Genomic DNA, 17,093 nt, shown 5'->3' with positions numbered 1-17,093 from the left:
GAGATGCAAAGGGATAGTGTGGACACTATGAGAGCGGAAAGGGCGAAAAAAGTACCTCAACAAGAAGAAGATGTCATAGATAAAATAAAAAAGATTTTAGAGAACATAAAAGGTGAAGATACTGAGGTGGAGAATGTTGTTGATGGTCTTTAGTCGAAAGAGAAGGAGAGTGAGGGTCCTTTTGCAAAGGAGGTACATCAATAAAAGGAGAAGGTTGGGGTGGAGAGTATGCTCAAGATAATGATCTCATGCCCCTATAATTCATCATTGTAAACTCATGGGCTAAAATCACTAGATTAAAATATCATAGCCTCATTGTATTGCTGCACTATCTTACCATAAGAATTGAATATCTTATATAGTAAACTCTCGTGTGCAGAGATACATGTGAGGAAAGTCATGTTTTAAAGAGAACTAGATCTGTTTTGGGCTAAAATCTCTGACAAGACCGTTCTGGGTCTTGTCTAACGATGTCAGATTAGTTCAAAGACAACTAGGGTGTAGAGACTGTTTTGTGGTTTCGCCGAACGAGGTTGGGCCAATGTCTGAAGGTAAATCGGGCTTTCAAAACCACTTGGGTCTCATCGAAAAAGGTTGAGCTAGTTTGAGATTTGTATGCTTAACTACTAGAGGTTCCTTCTTGCCTAAGAGATTTGAACTTTGGATGGCTTTGTGATGCCCTATCTCTAGGTTCTAAATAGGTTCAGACTTCTTTGACATGCTCTCACATGGTTTTGTCAGAAAGACATTATTGAGAATAGTCTGAAAATAAAGAACTTGACAAAAGCTTCCTAGTCTCGTCAATAATAATAGTATGCTTCTGTAATAAAGATGATAACTTAACTAGGCCATCCTGTAACAATAGATTCAGGACCTATGACTGAGGTTGCTCAAACTTGGTGAATGTTCAATCTCTGGTTCACTTGGGATTTCCCTTATATCAATTCTCGTTCAGCTTCTTTTGAGTGGCCTTCTGGTTACCTGCCTTTTGTCCCCGATTATTATTCTTTCGAGAGTTTTGTCTTGAGGTTCTCATAGAGTTAACCTGGATTTTAAACGGGTCTGACTTCATGTATATATTGTTGTCTTTGTTGTTCTTCAGGAACTCATCATACACTCCACTCTTGATGCCTACCTCAAAGGTTGTAGCCTTCTTGATGAGTTCAACATATATTTCAACCTCAATCATGTTCATCAAGCTTCGTAGAGGTTGAGAGAAGTTGTCCACTAGATAACCAGTAAATGGGAGTTTAAAATCAACTCTTTCATTTGACTGGCATCGATTGATGAATTTATAAACAATTTCATTTTTCTTCTGCTTCAGGTCATACATTTGATTGATGGTTGAAAGGGCCTCTAAGTTGAAGTGGAAACGGACTATGAATAGATTTATGATTTGCTTAAATTCCCTGACTTATTGTATGTTCAGGATAAAGAACCATTTCAGTGCCTCTCCTTTTGAACGTATTATAGGTCAAGAGGGCCTTCTATCGTTGTTTCAATATTTAGTCATACTTTTCATGAATAAGGACAAGTGAGTCTTTGGGTCGCCCTTTTCATTGAACTTTAAGAATTTTGGAGGGGTCTCATTATCCTCATCGTACTCCTTCGACAAAAAGTCATTCATAGAGTATTCTCTCTGGTCCATGTTCAAGTATCTCATTCTCAAGGTTAGGCTTTGGACTATGACTTTCAGTGTTTTAATCTTTTTGTCTGACTCAGACGACATAACTTAGATTGGACGGTTCAACCTGGATCAGTGGATTCTCATCTCCACATCAAACACTTGAGACTCTCTCTACTGATTGTACTCTCTGTCCTCTTACAATTTCAGAGTCGGTCTAGTCCTTCTTCTGGTCTCTATGTCGGCCTATGCCCTTTTATGTTCTGAATTTTGGGCTCTTTTAGCTCTTCTTTGGGCTCGTGCATGTTTTTGTCCCAACCCTTTTTGGATCTCTCTCATTTTTTTAATCATCTTGATGGTTTGTCTTGCTTGTGTTAGCACATCCCTTTCTTTGGATTGGTCCTAGGGGTTTGTCTCATAGTAGACTCACCTATGCTAGAGTTATCTGTTTCGTAACCTGTGTAAGAAACTTTATGAGACTGGTGGAGATGTCGTTCAAACCAAGTTTTAAAATGTGAGGTTTTGAAGATTCGTCTTTTAGTAAACTCATATGTACTTAACTCCCTGTCTCGTAACTCACATAGAAGACTTTAGGAGACCGATGAGGATACTGACATGAGTTAGACTCAGAAAATATCAGGGCCTTTCTCCTTTTTTGATTATCCATAAGCTTATCATGAGTGTTTGTGTGAGTCCTTTCTTTAGGATCATCATCCAATATAATGTTTAACATCATATGAGGTGGCATCCTGTACATGGGATTCTTCAAAGGTAGTTCATCTAGGATGAATTAGATTTGGAGATTGTGAGCTTTGGATTGGGTATGCATTATATCCCAAATAATTGATTCACATAGGCCCAAAAAAATAATGAGAGTTTTCAAAATAATGGGTAGCCAATAAAGTTGTATCCATTGATCCACAAGGACTCTTTGGGTTCTAAGTTTCAGGACTCCCTTTCGAGTCCATACCAATATGCACAAGCAAACAACTTAAGAGTACTAGTATGGAATATCCAACTCCAATGGTACCACCACCGATATAACCAAGCTAACAACTTAAGGGTACTAGTGGGAGAGATATAAAATTCCAAATGATAGGACAAAATATTTTTTTAAATTTTTGTAACAAAAGAAGGGATCTTTTCTTAAAAGAGAGGAAGGTCAAGCAATGTCTCAAAACAAACCCTAACTTACTGGAGGTTGTATTTTTATATTTTCTATGTAACATGCAAATCTCCTGCAATTATCTCTAAAAATTATGAGAAAACCTAAGCTTAATATTTATGCATGCAACTAATGCAAAAGCAACCTATACACGAGATAAACTGACTAACAAAAATTAAACCATAGATCTAGCAGAATGAAGCAAAACAATGCAGTGCATTTGGGCATCAAAGTCCTACCAAACGGCAAAACCTACAAACACGAGGGTCTTCAGACGATACTATCTATCAACAAACAACAGAACCTGCAGAGACATGAGAGTTTGCAGATGATACTGCCTATCAGTGGATGACCAAAGGTTACCGGACGGTGCTATCAACTAACGATGCTATCTGGCAGAACCTGCCGACAAAATGTTGTTGGACGACAAATATGCAGACACACAAATCTACAAATGGTGGTCAGCTGACAACCAACACAGCGAGCAAAAGTTAGAGGATGACCAAATGTCAGCATATGACAATGTTAGGTTTGTCGTCAGGATAGAAATAGAAATCCGAAGGACAGAGATTTTGGGATCGTTAGGGGTCAAAATCTCCCCGCAATGCAATTCTAGCTACGAAAATAAAAAAAAGTATGGCATCCCATTTAGATCGCCAAAAATTGTTGATAAAAATTTTGAATTGAGAAGGATGATACTTACCCAAATTTGTGACATCCTCCTTGAAATTATGGGAATGTCGTTTGCAAGCTATGACTGTCCTTCGTCTGATGGAAAGGTAAAGATAGAGCAGGTTTCTCGATCTCTATAACTCGAATTGCACTACCACGGATTCCAATATACAAATAAAAATATTAAACATGTATAAGCATCTAATCCAAAGAATAAATAAGATTAGAATAAACAAATTACAAATCTAGAAAATACCTTTTTTTCATACTCTTGGGTTTGTTTTATAATTTAAGTTTCTTTTTGTCTGTTAGCATGTAGGTATGAGTGTTCTTCAACGGCATTAGAACAACATGCAGGCATGGTTGGATTAAGCTTGATCTTGTAGGGCCAACACTTGGGTATCTAATTTCTAGATAATCAGGTTATAGGGGTTGGCCCATATTTAAAGACTTCTACAGATCATTGGATTGTCAGGGTCTAGATCTGATCTCTAGGACTATCCTGGATGAGAATAAGACCTATCTAGGAGAGTCTTCTCATATGAAAACTCATCCAAGAAGAGTCTTTTCATCCTGAAAAATGTGCAGAGAGTTGGGATGAGTTAAGGATAAGTCACAACTTATCCACATTCGGTACAACAGATGGCAAAAGGGCTATGTTGTCCCCTAGCAAATTGTAGTCTTGTCCTATCATCTCGTAGCCAATGACGTTCTTGTTCTATCATCCCGTAGCAGATGGCAGTTCAGAGAGTCATCCTCTAGATGGAAGGGTGACTGATTCCTGCTTAATATGTGAAAACACTTGTTGTAAAAGATATTAGCATTTGGGCATCATGAAATTTTACACACATGCAATCTATACAACATACATTTTTTCACTCAGTACTCTCTTTCATACTTGTTCACTTGAAAGAACGCAGTATCACACACCTTTGTGTAATAAATCTTTCAAGGCAATCACCCATATTTTGAAGGTTTTTTTCATGCATATGACAATCATTCTATTATTGTTGTTTCAGACGAAATTTGATTTATAGTTATTCCTAATGACATGATCTTTCAAAAACTCATGACAGTGCTTTAGATCATTAAATATTTTTTAGACAACAATGCCTCAATCATTTGAGCTTGTTGTTAGCCATCGAAAAAAGTCCTGATTATTAAGTTTTTTGTTATGCAACATCAATCAACTGATATGTTTTTGCTTCAATTGTTCTTCATTGTATTCAACAACAATGATTTGACTTTTTAATTATCATATGTGCATCATTCACATTCATCATTAATTGTCCAATGCCATCAGTGTCTTGGTCATCTACTATCATTTTTGAGTGATCCTCATCCGACATGAAATAATCATCATCATCATCCAATTCTTCACTATCAATGCCATAAAAAATCCTTATATTTATCATTTTATTTGCTTTCATGCATACAACATTCTTTCATTTCCAAATTTCATGATTAACTAATAAAACAACGCATTTATCATTATACCTACATCTCAAGCATAAATTTCAAAGTCCAATAACTTGTACCTAGTCATGTCATTTACCCTAAAAAGTTTGTTGTTATCAAAATTACTGAAGTTCAATAGCATTGGTTTGCTGACATAGTTCTGCATCCTTTGCAATGATCCTTTCATTATATACAACGTTAATTATGCATGAAGGTTCTTCATTGTCTGCAGGTCAAACATCTATATCTCTAATTTGTTTAGACAACTGCATACCCTACGTGTGTGCATGTTAATAACATCAAAATTGCCCATTGTGTAGAACAATTGAATATTTAGCAAAGGATTAAGCTCAATAGTTGGTGTATGAGATAGATGCACATTCTCTGCAGAATTCTCATCATTTTTATTATCAACTGCTTTTTGTACATCACTTCCAACTACTTTTTGTTTAGATACGAAAGCAATCACTAATTGTTTAACTTTGCGAGCCTCCAAGTAAACATCCCTACTAAATTGTCACTTATTGAGCAATCACTCCTTGTTAAATTTGTGGCTTTTGTTCTACATTATTATTGTCCAAAATATTTATTTATATGTGTTGGTTGTCTACGTTTGAAGAATAACTATACCAGAGGCTCAATAACTTTTTTGCATATTTGGTTTTACGATACATTAAAGCCACAAATTCTTTAAAGATATTATTTTTGAAGACCACTATAGATGATATTTGCGAATGTCGAGAACATTCATAACATGTATTTATGAATGTCATCAAATATTTGCGGACATCCTCCAAGAGTATTTAGTTAAAGAAGGTTCATAAATTATATTCATGAAGGTCGTATTGTATTTGCAGAGGTCTCATCAGAGTGTCAACATTGAGAACATTCACAACAAATATTTGTGAATGTCACACACATTTGGAAAGCTCCTCGAAGAGTATTTACTTAAGTGAGCTTCACGGCTTATATTCGCAAAGGTCGTAATGTATTTGCGATGGTTGTACTATATTTATAGAGGTATCATCAGATTGCGAAAATCTAAGACATTTGCAATAATTATTTGTGAATATCATACACATTTGCGAAGCTCCTTGATGAGTATTTACTTAAGTGAGGTTTGCAAGTTATATTTATGAAGGTCGTATTGTATTTGCGAATATCAGTATTTGCGATTTTTTGTAAAAAAGCCTTTTTATTAAAAGGTTATAAATTTCCTAAGACATACCTATATATCGTGCAAATCTCAACAGGTTCTCATGTGTGAATGGTAAAAATGTCCTAAAAAAGTTGAGCATCAATGATTTTGTATATGCAGGAAATTTTGTCAATTTGCTAGGTATTTCGGAAAGCACACCATTTTGCAAGGACAATACGGTTATTTTTTGTTCAAAATATCTATGATATTTATGACACAACTTGGTTTATAGTGCAATAATTTAATCACTTGAGTCGATGGTAATTTTTTCTCAAGAGATGTTTCTTTATTATTTTTTTCATAACTCTAGTTAATAAAGATGTCTTTCTCGTAGTTTTCTATTATTATAGTATTTTAAAATAGGTGCCGTACTAGCCCCAAAGGGGTTTGGTGTAGTGGGATGGGGCCTAAGCTGCTAGGCAGACTGTATAGGTTTAAATGTCATGGGCCTCACCCCTTGTGCAAGCTGAAGCCTGGCGGCTCCCTGGGGGAAGCAGTAAGCCTATAGAGTTTTACACTGCTTGGACGTAATCATAAGTATGGCAGGCAAAGCTAGCGTGGCTAGGTCTCTGATCATGGGGGCGGTTTCTCCGTGTAAATATAAAAAAAATGAGGACAGCACTAGGCTTGATTGCGGGCCACAATTTTTATGACCGGTTTGTGCTTTACCTGGCTTAGGCCTAACCCAGTTTTCATGAATTGAACGTGGGTTGGTCCTTTTGTGTGTGTGTGACATCCGACCTTGGACCTGCCCAATAGTTGAGCGAGCCAAGAAACCCGTCTGATGCCCGAGTTTGGGCTTAACCAGGCTTAGGCCCAACCCAGTCTTGATGGACTGAACATGGGCCGGCCCTGTTTTTTTTTTTTTGTGTGTGTGGACCCATGGACCGGTTGGGGCCAATTTAAGCTCATGGCAGAAACAGGACCATAGGCTAGACATCCGACCTTAGCCCAGCCGACGGTTGACCAAGCCAAAGAACCGGGCCCGTTGAGTGGTCCTATTTTAAAATTGTTAAAAGGATCCTTTTTTATCAATGATATAACAAAGGCAACAAAGTGAAGGAAAAAATTATTGGTAGATGGCAGACACAATTGTGGTGGCTCATGGTGTTTCTTTGGAAGCAACAAAAACACCAGAATAAAAAAAATTGGCTAACACACTAAATTGGGCACAGATTCTTCACGAAAATCATGCTTCTGCAAAACCATACAAAGTGAAAGCAAGCACTCGTTGATTTATCAGCTACTTTCTTTGTTATTTTTTATCATCGAAATTGATGTTTCTATGTTTTAAAGATGGCTATCACCCAACTTTTTCTTTTCTTTTCATTTTTTCTCCAAAGCACATGAAAGAAGAGATTCTAATTTGATCTCATTGGTTACTTTTGGCCTGTGTTGCTCGCCTTAAAGAAATCACAAATGGACAGAGATATCCACCAATGTTCTTATACATCTCTCTCTCTCTCTCTCTCTAACTTAATCTAATCTATGAATGTGTTAGACATAGTTTGGTTGGTGGAAGCACACTTTGAATCATATTTTTTTCAAAATAAAATAATGATTTTTTAAGTCATGAAATTTTGGTACATTGTGTCTTTAATTTTTTTTTACCCTTGAAACTTTTACTTAGAGTTGCAAACGGGTTGGATTCAGGAAGCCAAGACTTTCCAATGTATTTTGAGAACTGAGATCCGATCCGTTTGCAACCCTACTTATACGATATTTGTTCACACAATATGCAGCGACCATGGATCATGCATCACCCACACAGCCACCCCCATCTTGGCATTTCTGAAGATGGGTGTGGTCTCCATCTCAATAAATGTTGAAATGGCTGGCTGTCCTGGATCCAAACCGATCTGACTTACCAATGTATTTTGCCAACTGAGATCCCATCAGTTTGCAACCCTACTTATACGATATTTGTTCACAAAATGCAGCGACGCTGGATCATTCATCACCCACGCAGCCACCCATCTTGTCATTTCTCACGAGGGGTGTGGTTTTCATCTCAATAAATGTTGAGATGGGTGGCTGTCTGTATGCAGCACTACTGCTTAAAGAAGGCCCTTTAAAATGATGCCCAAGTTTTGTTTTTGTTTCATAGGGCTTTCTTTCCATCTGATCAATTGATTGGACAGTTTATGGTGGTGAACTCAAAGATCATATATATATATATATGTAGATATCCGTGCTTAATTTGTTTTTCAGGCTTTTTTAATTTATTTTTAAATTCTGACTATATAGGTGTGATTTATCTATTTGATTTTATGGAATCAACTCTTGAAACGTTCTATTCTGACAGGTGTAGGCTTTTATAAGGTTCAAATAATCAATGGTCTAAAATGTTTATAAGTTTTTGAGGCTCCAAATATCATTTTTTCATCGAAAACATGTGATAGGTGTTGATTCTTAGTATATCGACCATGCCCAACATATTTTTGGGGGTCAGAATTGTGAAAAAATACAAAAAAAAATTTATTTAACACAAATGTATTATATATATGGATAAAAGCCGGCTGTCTTAATGAGATTTTCATTTTGCCTACTAGTGTGTGTGTTTTGTAGCTAAATTTTACATTTTTGTTCTCTAGTTTAACTTCCCTGTTACTTGTTTGGAGGCAAGGTGAGCCATTCTGTGGTCAAACTTTGTTACTGCTTTGCTTTTTCCCGCAAGGAATCTTGAGTTCAAATCCCATGCTGGCCATTCCCGGGAAAAAACAAGAACAGGCATGTGCCTCTGCCTAGAAACGTTTAGTTTCGATTTTAAGATTTTTTTTTTTAATAAAGGTAAAGCTGTGCTCTGGCAACTTCATGTGGATGTCCTCAAAATCACACAATTCACATGTCAAAAAGACCTGAATTTTCTCTTACTATATTCAGTTTTCCTTGTCCAGAGTTGGAGTGACAATACAAGAAAAGTATTCTTTACCGGCGGACTGGCATCTAAAATTCGCCGGTTTAGATTTTTTTACTGGTGAAAAACTCCGTCGGTAAAAGTGCAAATACTGACCAAACACGTTTTCATCAGTAAAATATGTAGACCGACATTGCCTATACCTATGAAGTTACAGGTGAATATTTTCGCCGGTAAATACCTTTTCTCGTGATTTCCGCCTGCTGGTAATGATCAACCTTGTAGTGTGAGATCCCAAAACGATGTGAATTTTCCCCACCAAAGACGTTGTCCGGATTCACCTACTTATCCAGATAAAATGGATTAACATGGGATATTGCATTGGTCTCCACGCTGCATTATCTAAGCTTGCAATTGTATACATGGAACACGAAAAGGGTGGTGGTTGCACTTTTTCCCTATGGAAAGCAAGAGCCTGGAAATTTTCCTTCACAATCTTCAAAATTAGTTTCCTCTGCATGTCGCTGTGTAGGGGTGCCCGCTGTGCAGTACTACTGGAGGTGCGAAACTAAGAGCTGGAAATCATAGATACAAGCATAGTGACAAATATCGCGAGATTTATGAAAAATCTTGCGATAATATTGTGAGAAATTGCCTGAAAGTTTAAAACGGCAATTTCTTGCTAGATTTTATGAAAAAACATAAATACTGCAATTCAAACACAATATTTATGTTTTAAACGGCTATTTATCACGAAAAAACATGTATTTTTATTTTTAAATAATTTTTATTTTCTTATAAAAAATAAAATTTATATTTTTATTGCCAAGATTTTGCCAAAAAATGTGAGAATTAAGAAAAAATTTCAATTTCTAGCGAGTTTTTCAAAAACGAGAAATTGTCGTTTAAAATGTTTGTCACTATGGATACAAGCTATGTCAACTCAATCTAACCTCATAGATATTTTCAATAGTTATGTTCTTATGGAGGTATACCGGATTTATCCATTGGAGTAAGAGAGAAACTGTTAGGGTCTTCAAAGAGTAGAATGAATGAATGAATGATAAACATATCATATCTCAAAAGGAACCAATTCCCCTAGCGAAAAAAGAGGTTTTCCAAATCTTGCTTTCATGACGCAAGATCAAGATTTTTTGAGTGATAAAAATTTTGTTATATTGTAGGCCATTGATTTATAAAGCCCATAAAAAACCTGCTTAAATATTACAATGACATGATTTAAAACACATTCCCTACTAAGTAAACAATGTAGATGACATCTATATGGTATGACCCATAGTTATTGGAGGGAAAGCATCATGGTTCAGAGTGGGAGAAACTCGCTTTTCATTTGCAAGAACCACAATGGGGCTCCGCTTGTCATGTGGGAGCAGCTAGTGCACGTCACCTTGTGTTGGGACGTTCCAGGTTCAAAATCCAATGGTATAGTTGTATAACTAGTAGGGTCTGCCTAACCCCATCTTGCCTTTTAAAAAAAAAAGTGCACTCCACTCTCCTCTCAAATCGCTTTCCTCTTTCATATCTTTTGTTTTCCACTTGACTCTCATCACTTTCCACTCTCTTTTTTTTGTGTGTGTTTTTTGCATTAATATTTTTATATTCTGTTTCCTCCTTGTTTCTTCCTCATTTCTTTCACGTTTCCTTTTTGTCTTTTTACAGTTCTACAATCACTTCCAAAATGGATCCAACTTCTTGATCTATTTTTTTACACTTGCTTCCCCCTTTCGCTTTAAGCATCGCGTCCCCTATCCATTTTGCTTTCTGGTTATAACTATGATTCAATTTATAAATAATTAAAAAATATAAAAAATTGATTCTTGATAGTTTCTGCCAACTATTTAATAAAGAATGTGCCTGTATACCACTGAGGTGGTATCCCATGTGATAAGCGGGATCCTGTGTCAAGCTGAAAGGCCCAAGATCTAATCCCTCTGCCACATGGGGGCGGCTGTTGTTCTGGTAGGTGTCAGCCTAACCCCAGGTTGCCTTTCAAAAAAAAGAGTGTGCCTGTATGCACCTTCATTAGTACCAAATATCTATTGTGTGTGATGGTGCTTATGGAATTATGAGAGAGAGATCCTTGCGCGTATGGTGATTGTGGTTCTATTTTTTCCCTTTCTTTTGGTTGATGTGAAGCTATCAGGCAGCCTCCCTGCGTATTGGGTAATTGTGGTTCTATTTTTTTTCCTTTCTTTTGGTTGATGTGAAGCTAGCAGGCAGCCGTCCACCATCAAACAGAGCCACAGTTGATCCTGAGATTTATTTGTGGTGTATTATAATGACTAAAATGGGCCAAGAGAAGTTGTTTGAGCTTCTCGAGGACAGAACTTTGATGGGGAAGGTGCCATTATTCACTCAAAGTGTAAAAAGTGCAACATCAGTTAAAACTATCCCAAGTGATTTAGTTGCACCATGAGCCAACTTTTACTGAATTTCTGAAAACCCTATTAGTCATAGGGTTGAAATTGCTAAAACAACCTGTAGGGTTGCGTTTGATTCCAAATGACGAACGACAAGAGAGATATAAAATAGGTGGGGCCCTCTTGACCTGGAAAGGGGTCCCACCGAATTGATTTAGAGAGAAAAACTATTGAATCACAAGTCTACAACTATTTTAGGTGAAATGATGGCATCCTTGTCCAATAGCGAAAGGGACCACACACACCATGGTCCTACACTCCTGCCATAGTCATGAATCGTAATTGTTTACTCATGAAAACTCGAGAGAGAGAGAGAGAGAGAGAGAGAGAGAGAGAGAGTTATGATAAGTGATGTCCTCATTCTGCACCTCATAAATAGTAGTGTTAGAGAGAGGGTTCTTTTCCTTTTCTTTGTTCTTTTTGCTTAACCAAGTGATATGGGCGTCTTAGACGATAAATTATTCAGTTTGCAAAGTCTTTTTTTTTTTAAATAATATTCAGTTTACAGTCATTCAGAAACTTTTAAAAAAAGTGATAAAAGCGTCCTTTTCAAAATTTGGGATTTTTATGTGCTTGGTCCCAGTTTTTTATTTGGTTATCACAACTTGCCAAGATTGAAAATGCTAGATGAAGTAACGGATACGTTGGCATTGAAAAGTATTGCACCAAAGATATGGGCCTTCTTTTATGATATGTTTATATTTCCATATATTTGATATATCCCTTGACCTCTTCTTATTGTTTATAGGGAGAGGGACCTACTGTTGTTTCTGTATTCTTCTGACCACTCGTTGTATACAGGCTTTATGTGCATCACTTCTTTTCTAATAACGGGGAAAATCATCTAAACGTTTAAATATTTCATTGTCATGTCAAATATTTCAATATTCGACAACATATTTCCATATCTTGCTTGTGGTTTAACATTAAACACTTAAACATATCTGTCTTGTGGATCTAAAGTTAAGAGGAGTTTCTCTATGAAAACAGGTTCATTTAACAATTCCACAGTAATGTTTTATACCATCAACAAAGATCTTTTCTAGAACCCTATAAGAGGTAAACTTGATTAATTTGATGGTACATTTCCAAGGAATTTGAAAAATAATAACTATTATAAATTTTATAAATATCCTGCATGGTGCTAGGAGAATGCTACCATGAAAAATCAAATTAGTGAAATTGAAACTCTCTCTCTCTCTCTACATGCTATGTATAACAAATGAAACTAATTTTTGGTAGATGATGATGTCCATTAAATTAATGAAACAATGTCTCTTTCAAAAAGTTAATGAAACAATTTGAAGTTTATAATGCTATACGTTAGGATAACAAAACTAAATATGGACATTAATTCTCTAGGTTCTTTCCAATGATATAGTTCCAATTTAAGTTGATTTTTCAACCATGTATTAGCTTAACACTATTATTTTCGTCCATATATTATACTAAGAATGTCTTATCTTACACGCACCAACCGGGCTGGGCTTGTCTGGCAGGAACAGTTAGAACAGTTAGTGCATGTCACCTTGTGTTGGGACGTTGCAAGTTCGAATTCCAATGGTATGATGATTGTATAACTAGTAGGGGTCTGCCTAACTCCAGCTTTCTCTGTAAAAAAAAATGTCTTTTGTAAACCAGTGGTTAATCTATTTCACTTTTTCAAATGAAAACTACTTGTCGCAAGGAGTGGCATCCCTTACGACAAGGTCAAAGCTAGGTGTACTCTCCGGTGGTGGTCAGGGGGGACCTCAAGGGATTTACCAACCGGAGGCCAGACAAATGTGCGGTCAGTGATCAGTTTTTTTTTTTTTTTGACTATTCACACAAAAAACTACTCAGAAAAGTTTTGATGGTGCCATTTCCATGGCATATCTCCTTCTTTTCTCTTTTTCATGCTTTTTCCCCCTTTATCCATGCATTTTATTAAAATTTACTCAAAATAGTTCATGTTTCTTCACTTTTTATTCTTAACACATCTCATCCCATTTTAAGCAATGGTTCCAATTGACTCAAAAAAAGTGCAGTGGTAAATATTTATGATGGATCATGTATGGTATTGAACAATATTGTTACCCTATTTTACCAAAAAAAATAGGTAATAATCAGGATAATTGTTTTTTACTTTGTTACCCTATTTTACAGAACATAGTCTTAATTTTAGATCTTAGAATTAAACAATGCCGCAAAAGGGATAGACATAGGATATATTCTAGAATTAAGTGGTGGGCACTGAAAGGAGCTAAGCAAGAAATGTTTGTAGAGCAGGTAGTTAAGGAAGCTGATTGGTGTCTAGAGAATGATTCAGAATCAATGTGAAGTAAGATAACGGGTGACATGAGAAAGATGACTAAGGAGGTAGCGGGTGAGTCTAAAGGCGGTGCACCGTTAGGTAAGGATACATCACGGTGGAACGAGGATGTCAAATTAGCTATTAAGGTTAAAAGAGAGTGTTATAGAAATTTAAGTAAGAGTCATGATAATGAGAATTTGAAGAAGTATATGAAAGCAAAGAAGGAAGCTAAAAAAATATTTCGAAATGCGAGAGATAAGATATATAAGGAGGTTTATGACAAATTGGATACCAAAGAGAGCGAAAAAAATATTTATAGGCTTGCAAAGATGCGAGATAGGAAATCGAGGGATCTGGGTATGGTTAGATGTATCAAAGATGAAACGCAAAGGGTTTAATCAAAGATGAGGAGATTAATGAGAGATGAAAAGATTATTTTGATAAGCTATTTAATGAAAGTCATGCTCAGGATCTTGGAGACTTCTCCATTCCTTTTCATGAGATGAAGCGTGACTTCATGCGCAAGATTCAAAAGAAAAAAATTACAGAGGCTTTGAAGAAAATGAAATCAAGAAGGGCAGTTGGCCCAGATGGTATACCTATCGAAGCTTAAAAATGCTTGGCAGAGAAAGGTTTAGAATGGTTGATGAATCTTTTTAACAAGATTTGACAGACAAATAAGATGCCTAATGAGTGGAGGAAGAGTACTTTGGTGCCTCTATATAAGAATAAGGGTGATATACAAGATTACATAAACTATCGTGGTATAAAACTCATGAGTCATACTATAAAACTTTGGGAGAGGGTGATTGAGTCTAGGTTGAGGAAGGTGTTCATGATATTGGAGAATCAATTTGGTTTTATGCCTGAAAGATCAACTATGGAAGCTATACATCTTCTTAGATAACTTATTGAGAGATATAGAGAGAGGAACAAAGATTTACATATGGTTTTTATTGATTTGGAAAAGGCATACGATAAAGTACCTAGGGACGTTCTCTGGTGGACAATGATGAAGAAAGGTGTTTCTCTCAAGTACATTAGTATAATTAAAGATATGTATGAAAGAGTAGTAACCAATGTCCACACTTGTGGAGGGGCGACAACCAATTTTCCTATAACGACTGGGTTACATCAAGGATCCGCTTTAAGCCCTTTCTTATTTGCTATAGTGATGGATGAGCTTACGAGATCAATTCAAGAAAATGTGTCGTGGTGTATGTTATTTGCTGATGATATTGTTTTGATTGATGAGTCTAGAGCTGGGGTTAATGCTAAGTTAGAATTATGGAGACAAACATTGGAAGCAAGAGGTTTTAAGTTGAGTAAGAGTAAGACAGGATATATAGAATGTCGGTTTAGTAAGCAACGAAGTAGTGATGGGAGTGTAGTGAAGCTTGGTGAGCAAGAAATACCGGTGGATGATTGTTTCAAATATTTAGGATCTATCATTCAAAAATATGGAGAGATTGATGGAGATGTAAATCATAGGATAAAGGTTGGGTGGATGAAATGGAAAAGTGCAACTGGAGTGTTGTGCGATCGTAGAATGCCATTGCGGTTTAAGGGAAAGTTTTATGGGACGACTATTAGGCCCGCTTTACTATATGGTATGGAATGTTAGGCTGCTAAGAAACATCATATTTAAAAAATGAGTGTAGCTGAGATGCGTATGCTTAGATGGATGTGTGGAAATACAATAAAAGATAAGATTCGAAACGAAGAGATACGTAAGAAGGTAGACGTTGCACCCATTGAAAATAAGATGAGAGAGAATCGTTTATGCTGGTTTGAACATATTCGGCGAAGGCTTAATGATGCTCCAGTTAGAAGAATAGAGAAATGAAAAAATATATTAGTTAAAAGAGGTCGGGGTAGGCCTAGGAAGACATGGATGGAGATGATAAGAAATGATATGAATGCTTTGAACCTCACCAAGGACATGGCATTAGATAGAAATGATTGGAGGAGAAGGATTCATGTGGAAGACCCAGAATGATTTTCTTTTTTGGTTCATATCTCCGACCCCAATTGTTTTGAGATGAAGGCGTAGTTTTTGTTGTACTCTGTTGTCTCTCCCATTTGTGTGACCATGTGGTCCAAAATTGAAAATTCATTACAAGATAATTATCAGTATTTTTATACCAGTATAAAAATTAGGAGAAGAATATTTTTCTCTCTTTTGTATGTTGGATGTCCCACATTAACAAAAAGCATCAATACCCTGTAGCTCTCATGCCTCACTTAACCAAATTGTCTGATATTACATAATACAAAATTTATGCCAATATTTTTGTAAAAATTTAAAAAGAAACAATACAAGGACAATTACATATAGTTGCCTGATGTATGAAAAAATTCTGTTTAACCCACTTAGATCTCAAATATTTAAGATAAATCTCTATCTCTTTAAGAAATTGCTAAGATAAAATAACACTTTTAACTTTATATATATATATATATATATATATATATAGAGAGAGAGAGAGAGAGAGAGAGACCCACATAAGAGATTGCCAGGGAATTCCATCTATTTGATGGTACAAGCTCAAATTGACACCCACCCTTAATTATGAAATTCATATTAATTACTTGAAAGCAACCAAGAAACTGCATGAATTTTGACAGCCAAAGATATTGAAGTCCCGTTTTCAATCAATCAATTGCCCTGAAAGCTCATCTGAAGAAACTCTACAGCCACAGATTTGACACTCTTCATAAATTACAAAATGGCCCTTGAAAACTTGGTCAATCCTCGGTGCAACCATAAATCCAAATCCAAATCCAAATCCAAAATTTAAGCGACAGATCCATAATCGGATCTGAATCAGAACCGATGCAGTAGAGTTGATTCGGTATCCAAAGCTGATGAGGTCAAAGAGTTTTTGTTATAAGGATTTTACATGGAAAAAATGAAAATGGATTGGAAAGTTCAAAATAGGCAGGATATTGATTTTCTCGTGCTTTTTCGAGATTTTCACCCCACACAAATTTCTTGCCATAAAATAGAAAAAATTCAAAATATTGGCAATATTTGTGATTATGAATCAGACCTTGCAGTAACAGATCCAGTTTTGGTCTCAAAACTTGACTGGTAGACTCCTTACCGACCCGACCTGCTCACTACATCAGCCAAATCAGACGCCTGCATTGTTTGGATTCTGGTTGTTATGGATTTTATCTGGGTCGAGTTCAAATCATCCTTGCAAGATCCAGCACGTTATCCCACTACCAAATCCAACCAATTAATAGATTTGGGCTAGCTAGGTACCTAGATCTCGACCCAAATCCATACCTTTGGCATCCATATCAAGAGGTGTGGCGAGCCTGTAATTTACATAATAAAAAATTAATTAATCTCGATAACAAAATAATGAGTTAATCC

Source organism: Nuphar pumila, chromosome 5, assembly GCF_984573655.1.
Source record: "Nuphar pumila chromosome 5, dmNupPumi1.hap1.1, whole genome shotgun sequence".
In the NCBI taxonomy this organism is placed as follows: Eukaryota; Viridiplantae; Streptophyta; class Magnoliopsida; order Nymphaeales; family Nymphaeaceae; genus Nuphar; species Nuphar pumila.
This window is presented reverse-complemented; position numbering follows the sequence as displayed.